The sequence below is a fragment of the Haliotis rubra genome, unplaced genomic scaffold, assembly GCF_003918875.1.
Source record: "Haliotis rubra isolate DU_JTF1 unplaced genomic scaffold, ASM391887v1 Scf971, whole genome shotgun sequence".
In the NCBI taxonomy this organism is placed as follows: domain Eukaryota; kingdom Metazoa; phylum Mollusca; class Gastropoda; order Lepetellida; family Haliotidae; genus Haliotis; species Haliotis rubra.
In genome coordinates, this window is record NW_025767714.1 from 229,948 (window position 1) to 236,659 (window position 6,712).

A 6,712-nucleotide genomic window follows, 5' to 3' on the forward strand; every position below is an offset into this window, starting at 1 on the left:
GAACTTAGTTCATCTAAAGTGTTTTAATTATTGGACCACCATGGATAAACTAATTAAACTAATTGTAACTACTTAGTAAACAATTTCATTTTAAAGAGTTTGTACATTGAAACGTATGTAAGGAAATCTTGCATTTACAGTGAGAATATGTTAGGCAAATATGCATGCACATACTTTATTACGATCAACAAAACATGGCAAAAGAATTGGCTGGCACATTTCCTAAAAAAAATGATGTAGAATCTGTCACATGTGCACTGTTTACATACATGTGCATGACAAACCCTGAAGGCGGTGGCGTGGCAACGTCGAGCCACTGCTGCAAGTGCCACCATTCAGCCGACCGATTGCCGTGACAGGTTTAACCGATAAGCCAACGTCGGCCCAACGGTTTTTGCCGATTTAACTTATACCGACGTCGGCCCAACGAGGCTGTGTTATCTGGGTACGTGTTTGCACGTATTCGTGTCATTTACCAACGGATTTTATGGGCTCCGTGTACTAGGGGTTGTGACAATGAAATAGTCTGCACACATAGTTGACTCCAAGGTTTTTACGCCCGGTCACAGGTGTGCTCAATCCTGGCACCTTCAGCTCGCTTGATCACTAGCCTGGCGCCTGAGACAGGTCGCCCTACGCAACCCCAACATTTCTTGATATCAGTCAAACTTTATTCAAACATGATTTAATCTTTTGAAAAAGATTCATTTAATAGTTCAAATGGCACAAATGGAGTATCCTCACGTAGTAAAATATATTCATGAGAGTATTTAGAATAGTAGTTCGACATCGTCAAAATAATAGAATAATGATGTCAACAAACCCAATAATTGTCCATTTACAGTTCGTCGTCCGACACGGACACTGTGACAGAAGTTGACTGTCCTGACGGGTGCTTTCCTTCACATGATTCAGAATATGATGGAGGTTGCCCTAATGTTGATTTTGGTGTTGATGTTGGAGATTGTGGTGACTGGCCGAAATTGCAGCATTCTGCAAAGAAATAAAAATAATCTTTCAAATACTTAAGGATTTGTTCAAGATTGTGATAATCTTTCAGTGAATCTTGTTCAACGCCCCTCTCAGCAGTTTTTCCATTATATTTCATGCATTTGAAAATACTGGATCCAGGTTCGACCAGGTAAGCCATTGAAGCCTGAATAATCAGTCTGAAATGGCGGGTATACCATGAAAACAAACATTTAGTTTGTGCAACCTACTCTAGCGGAACAAGAGGTCTTGCACATCACATGTATTTTATGTTGAACACTAGCCCACGCTCATGGTCTATTACTATTGGCTGTGTCTTCATCTTCAGCCATAACGACACTTTAACCAATCGTTTCATCAACGTGAAGGTTGAAACCAGGACATCCTACTCTTGACTCAGGTCATCAAAGGCAATCAGCGGTTTTAGAAATAAAATATGCACACGAATCGGCTTATAAGACGGCAAAGCGTTCTGGCAAACGCTGAAAAGCCTAACTGGTGATGTTTCAACAAAATGATCTCCAGAGGAACGAAGAATGAGGACTATTTTTATGGATATGCAACTTCTTCATTCTATATAGGCGACGTTTCGAGATAGATTGTAATGTCGTTGTCTCGTTGAAAGCAACGACAACGACATTACAATCTATGTCGAAAGGTCCCCTATATAGAATAAAGATGTTGTATATCCATAAAAATAGTGCTCATTCTTCATGTACCCAACTTCTAGAATGCCAATCAAAGAAGTGATCTCCAGAGCTTGGTAAAGCTATTTTATAAAAAGGAAGCAAAAAACGTGTTTTGGCCAACTATATGCACATATCTTATGCAAAGGACTTGTATTCTGTGCTACGTGCTGTGATGAAATTATAGATGAACAAGCTGGCTCCAGAACAGGACACTCTACCCTTGATAATGTACTTACTGGCACATAATCATTGGATGTCAATCTCAACGGCACATCTTATGATCATTATGAGTTATTGCTGCTTTCCCATCCTTACGAGGTATGCATTCACAGCTGGGTGGACTGGGACACATAATCACAGTACTTTGTACACGTTTACTGCACGTTGCTGTACCCGCAACTAGGTGTTTGCACGTATTCATTTGGCCACCAACTGGTTATATACCAACGGATTCGTGGGTTCTTTCTAAGTGCACAGGGTTGTGTACTGTACACTAGGGTTTGTGACAACACTGAAAGAGTCTGCACAGAAACTGAAGTTGACTCCAAGGCTTTTACACCCGGTCGCAGGTGGGCTCGATCCCGGCACCATCTCGCTGGATCACTAGCCTGGCGCCTTAGCCAGCTAGCCCACGGCACCTCCTGTTTAGCCGCAGGTCCACAACTAGTGATATTTTACAAGGAGAATACGGAAGATACCAAATATACAGCACATATTGGTTGAACCTCATCACTATCCATCGAAAGTATGTAAGATATTTGGCTAAAAATGCAAGTGACACTAGAAATTAGTATAACAAGGATAGGTTAATTAAAACTACACAGTTTCGATTGGGTCTTGGATATGTATGGATTGGGCAGGGAGTTTGGGATGTTACAGCTTTTTTGTCCATTGGTCAGCAAACATACGAGGATTGCTTTTAGCAAACATGGACAAGGAATATTCCAACTTGAAATTGTTCATATTCGTATGCTCTGTTTAAACAACAGTTCATGTGTCAAAAGTATAAAGCACTTGTAAATGTAAGGAAACTAAGAGTATCGTTATCACAGTTTCGATGAGGTTATTATGATCTAATGTAATAAACAAGAAGACATGGTCAACAGCATCCCCCGCCACAAATTTAACTCCACCACAACATTCGTGTCCTGAAAACGCATGTCACATTTGGATTCCCTATCTATAATGGTTACTGAGAAACTCTGTTCCCACTGGGGATACCGTGCACCAAGTCAAAAACGCATGACAAGGGCCATCACTCTTTAACAAATTGTAACACAGTTTATTTTTTCGAATCAGCCGAGGCATTCATGTCAAGTTTGGCTTCGTTTTTTTGAGAAAATCTGTCCCATCATCTCGAACGTACGAACGGATGTCAAACCTATATCCCCCTCGCGGCGAGGTATAAAAATATGTCATACTACTAAAAACCAGTCCTGCAGAATATCCAGTTCTTCTCATATGTTTACAGACCCGTGAAGATCCGGGGTAGAATAGGTCTTCAGCAACCCATGTGCTTGCCATAAAAAGGCGACTATCTTGTCGTAAGAGGCGACTAACGGGATCGGGTGGTCAGTTTCGCTGACTTGGTTGACACATGTCATCGGTTCCCAATTGTGCAGATCGATGCTCATGCTGTTGATCACTGGATTGTCTGGTCCAGACTCGATTATTTACAGACCGCCGCCATATAGCTGGAATATTGCTGAGTGCGGCGTAAAACTAACCTCACTCACTCACTCACTCATATGTTTACAGTATGAAGATCTAAGGAGCCATTGTATCCTAAGTCTACTCCCTGTCCAAAAATTGACAAATTATGTAAACTAATGTCAACAGAATATGTTCAGCTTCTACAGAATGTGGCTCCGTTTAAACATCATGCACGGTCGATACTTAAACTTGCATGTCAAAGGTCACGCATCATAACTTTTTTAAGTTCGAGCTCCTGGCCTACTGTCCTGAAATATAATATACGAAAAAGAAGCACAAATCTGTGATACTCCAATAGATTTATTGTATGTTGTGGAGATATTTTAAAGTCTAAATAAATTTCTTATCTGAGTATAAATTGTTCTCGTTACGATGTCTGAAGTGTCTCACTCATTGGTCCCCAAAACCTTGCTTGCCAAAAGATTTGTTGTTTGACAATGTCCACCTATGTCAAACAGGGCAGCAGAGACCAGAATTGATCATCTGATGCCTGACTGGAAGCCAAATGTTGTTTTGTCATTTATGATTTTGCCCTTTTGATTGCGAACCCCTTAACGGTGATCAAAGGGATCAATGTATTATTTTCCCAACTGGTTTCTTCATACATGTAACTATACGTTGTCACGTGGTTACGTTTAGCAACATCATGCTTCAACCACATTTGATAGTTTGGTGAAATTTGGTACTTACTACAGCAGATTGTGTTGATAGTTATCTGTTGACAAGATCCGTCTTTGGATAGTCTAATCTTTTTCATGATCCGGAAGCACAAGTAGCAAATCACAATAAGTGCTATCAGTCCAGCACTACCAAAGACTCCACCTAAAATAGCTCCAGTCTCAACTCTGAAAAATATGCAACATATCTTCGAAATAAACATTTGCACTTAACGCCCTTAAGAACAGGATCAACGGCACAAAGAAAGGCTTAGCCTAATGCATTGTGAAGAAGCTAGGTCATCACAATTCTAATAGCAGATACTCAGGAGAATTATAACTTTGACAGAGATAAGTTTAGGATCACTCATTTATGTATTTATATTCATTTGAATCGAATACAATCACCATGATTACCTCTTACATCTACCCTAACGACGCCATTAAGTCGTACATTCATCATACATAAATTTCAATTATAAAAAAAAATAAAATCTGTCAATGAAGGATAGCAAAAAAATCTGACACATTTTAACTTTTGAAGACTATACAATATAAGAACATAAGATATAGGTCATTAGCAACTGATTGAGATGCAAAAACAGCATGTGAATCTAAAACCATAGACAATACAATATATAAAACAAACAGTCATCAGAAGAAGACAAATCTCCAAAAATTTGAACGAACTATTAATCTGACAGTTACTTAAAGTTCACATCATTAAACAAATAAATGCCAAAAATCTGCAAATAGTATAGGCATCACTTTGGGAACTGCCTCATATATCTGCTAAGTTTCGTTGAAAGATACTGAAAGGTTTTTGAGTGGTGTTTCGGAAACAAAGCCCACCCCTCCCTTTCGAGACGAAGTCCAAATTGTTTCCATGGATATCCAGTAAAATAAAAATGCCAAAAGTTTGTAAATAGCAAAAGGTACCACTTTAGATTTTTTCGATATAAACCATCAAATTCTCATTTGTTTGACTTTGGAGAATTTTGGCGCTGAAAACTAAAAGATATTGTTTGTTTGTGTGTTTGTTTGAACAGTGTCAATATATTTGTTGTCTAATGTAAGATATGTTATATTTGGTATGATACTTTCTTAGTAAAGTACAGATTCATGTAATTTTGTTGAGTTGAATTCCATCTGGGATTCGAACCCACACCCTCAGAGTCAGGCACTTAATCGCCAGCACACAACGCCAGACGCCCAGCCTGCTATGTAAAACCTACTTATACGTAACTCCCCTGTAACTTTCATGCAATAAATATTTGCTTGAAAAGATTGCGTCTTGATGCCCAGACGATCAGTTGGAAGGAATTGTACGGGTGCATCACCTAGTTCCCATTTGTTGAAGGGGAGTGTTTTTAGCAAGTTTCACATTGTTCTGAGAGCGTTTTCACTAGACAGGAGGAAGAAATCAATAGTGTGAAATGGGTTTCTACAAACCATCTTCAACTTAAACTTACCCTTAGATTATTTGCATGTTAAACAAAATAATGTCTCTTATGCTACTTGGAAATTGAAATGGTATTTATATTTAATGGTGAAGACAGAAAGCTTACCCTTTTGCTGCTGTTGAAGGGGTTGTCGTTTGATTGTCCTGACCAAGGACACCTGAAAGGGAAAATAATGTTTTACACTAAATCCAGTGTTGGAGGAAGATCGGAGCACCGTGGCATATATACTGAAGACATTTTATTAACCTAGACATGATACACTAGATATACGAGTCAGACGTACGGGATATTTATGAAAATAAAGTCATCAAAGGTTTGTATACTTTATATCATTTATAAGAAAAATAGTATAACATTGATATCTGACTGATCATGAGAGTTGTATTAGTATTAGTTGATGGACGTCAGATGACCCAATATAGTGTAGCAGTATCCCATGCTTCTCTTGAAAGGCGACTAATGGGATCGGATGGTCAGGGTTGCTGTCTTGGTTGACACATGTTTTCGTATCCCAGTTGCGTAGATCGATGTTCACTGGAGTACCTGACTCTATTAGGTACAGACTGCCGGCATATACTTGGAATATTGCTGGGTGCGGCGTTATACAACAAGCAAACAGTTATTCCAGCTTTGCCTGAGATTCTGTTGGGTGGATTTGGTTGGCCAAGCGCCCCAATGTCCATCACGTCATGTACCAAGAAAAACACACATTAATACCGAATGAATGTGGCTTTATTCTCAAGACGATCCCGAATTCGACGAGACATACTCGAACCAAGCTTCCAGTGTCAGCTGAGTGGTCAGTAGTTATTGACTGTAATGTACAGGGATCACATGGATATACAACATATGTTCGATAGATGACAAATGTGGACTGAGTGTTGGCCATATTACGATGCTTGTGTTCTCCAGTTGGAGGTTCTCAGAAGCAATACGAACCAAGTGTAATTCTGGATCTATGAATGCTGCCATGATATTGTCACCGCAGAGCTTCCTCACACGTCTGTGAATAACACGTAAAGGTGTTCTGCCAGTCAGAGTGAACCCAAGCCACTAGTGAATTCATGCCATTACTGAACCATCTCCAAAAGGATCGTTCTGGGTAACATTTACGTTTGCGCAATGACAAATGATTCAGCGCTGTCGCTCTTGGCACCATTGCGGGATAACAGTCGAATGCCGGGTATGCAGGTTCCATTTG

At 39.6% G+C, this 6,712-nt stretch overlaps 1 long non-coding RNA gene across 1 annotated transcript; it reads right to left on the bottom strand.

Moving 5' to 3' along the window:
* Window positions 1-684: 684 nt before the first annotated feature.
* On the bottom strand, window positions 685-4,253 carry LOC124265336. Its single transcript, XR_006895427.1, has 2 exons — window positions 4,083-4,253; window positions 685-993 (listed from the first exon to the last, which is right to left on the bottom strand). It is a non-coding gene; the product is annotated as an uncharacterized LOC124265336 (long non-coding RNA).
* Between the last annotated feature and the right edge of the window lie 2,459 nt (window positions 4,254-6,712).